Genomic DNA, 2127 nt, shown 5'->3' with positions numbered 1-2127 from the left:
GAGAAATATCCGGTACACAATTATTATTGTGAAACCAACCATAGTCTGAGAAACCGGTGTTAAAGTCACGTAATAAGAAGATAATTTTATAAAACAAAAGTTGTTGTGATTATTCCAGAGAAAGAAAACAACAACAAGTCTATACAGTAGAATATAAAATATTTAACCCGTAAATTTATATAATGAAAGTTTGTAATATTATAGCTTTACCTTTACCATAGTTCGATATTGAAAAGCTAATAAGTATTATCTGTGATTTGTATCAGTTTAAAACATGTTGTATTTGTCCACATCCACTTTATACAAGAAATCATTTTGGGTTTACTAATACAAGGTCTCCGGGATATCATTTCGGGTTTACTAATACAAGGTCCCCAAGAAATCATTTCGGGTTTACTAATATAAGGTCTCCGAGTAATCATTTCGGGTTTACTAATACAAGGTCTCCAAGAAAACATTTCGGATTTACTAATACAAGGTCTCCAAGAAATCATTTCGGGTTTACTAATACAAGGTTTCCAAGAAATCATTTCGGGTTTATTAATACAAGGTCTCCAAGAAATCATTTCGGGTTCACTAATACAAGGTCTCCAAGAAATCATTTTGTGTTTACTTATACAAGGTCTCCAAGAAATCATTTCGGGTTTACTAATACAAGGTCTCCGAGGAATCATTTCGGGTTTATTAATACAAGGTCTCCAAGAAATCATTTCGGGTTTACTGATACAAGGTATCCAAAAAATCATTTCGGGTTTATTGATACAAGGTCTCCAAGAAATCATTTCGGATTTACTAATACAAGGTCTCCAAGAAATCATTTCGGGTTTACCATTGCAAGGTCTCTAAGAAAACATTTCGGGTTTACTAATACAAGGTCTCCAAGAAATCATTTCGGGTTTATTAATACAAGGTTTCCGAGGAATCATTTCGGGTTTACTAATACAAGGTCTCCAAGAAATCATTTCGGGTTTACTAATACAAGGTCTCCAAGAAATCATTTCGGGTTTACTAATACAAGGTCTCCAAGAAATCATTTCGGGTTTACTAATACAAGGTCTCCAAGAAATCATTTCGGGTTTATTGATACAAGGTCTCCAAGAAAACATTTCGGGTTTACTAATACAAGGTCTCCAAGAAATCATTTCGGGTTCACTAATACAAGATCTCCAAGAAATCATTTCGGGTTTACTAATACAAGGTCTCCAAGAAATCATTTCGGGTTTACTAATACAAAGTCTCCGGGATATCGTTTCGGGTTTACTAATACAAGGTCCCCAAGAAATCATTTCGGGTTTACTAATATAAGGTCTCCGAGTAATCATTTCGGGTTTACTAATACAAGGTCTCCAAGAAAACATTTCGGATTTACTAATACAAGGTCTCCAAGAAATCATTTCGGGTTTACTAATACAAGGTTTCCAAGAAATCATTTCGGGTTTATTAATACAAGGTCTCCAAGAAATCATTTCGGGTTCACTAATACAAGGTCTCCAAGAAATCATTTTGTGTTTACTTATACAAGGTCTCCAAGAAATCATTTCGGGTTTACTAATACAAGGTCTCCAAGAAATCATTTCGGGTTTACTAATACAAGGTCTCCAAGAAATCATTTCGGGTTTACTAATACAAGGTCTCCGAGGAATCATTTCGGGTTTATTAATACAAGGTCTCCAAGAAATCATTTCGGGTTTACTGATACAAGGTATCCAAAAAATCATTTCGGGTTTATTGATACAAGGTCTCCAAGAAATCATTTCGGATTTACTAATACAAGGTCTCCAAGAAATCATTTCGGGTTTACCATTGCAAGGTCTCTAAGAAAACATTTCGGGTTTACTAATACAAGGTCTCCAAGAAATCATTTCGGGTTTATTAATACAAGGTTTCCTGAGGAATCATTTCGAGTTTACTAATACAAGGTCTCCAAGAAATCATTTCGGGTTTACTAATACAAGGTCTCCAAGAAATCATTTCGGGTTTACTAATACAAGGTCTCCAAGAAATCATTTCGGGTTTACTAATACAAGGTCTCCAAGAAATCATTTCGGGTTTATTGATACAAGGTCTCCAAGAAAACATTTCGGGTTTACTAATACAAGGTCTCCAAGAAATCATTTCGGGTTCACT

Source organism: Tachypleus tridentatus, chromosome 3 (genome assembly GCF_004210375.1).
Source record: "Tachypleus tridentatus isolate NWPU-2018 chromosome 3, ASM421037v1, whole genome shotgun sequence".
Lineage (NCBI taxonomy): Eukaryota > Metazoa > Arthropoda > Merostomata > Xiphosura > Limulidae > Tachypleus > Tachypleus tridentatus.
The sequence above is the reverse complement of the archived record's forward strand: the minus strand, read 5'-3'. Positions refer to the sequence as shown.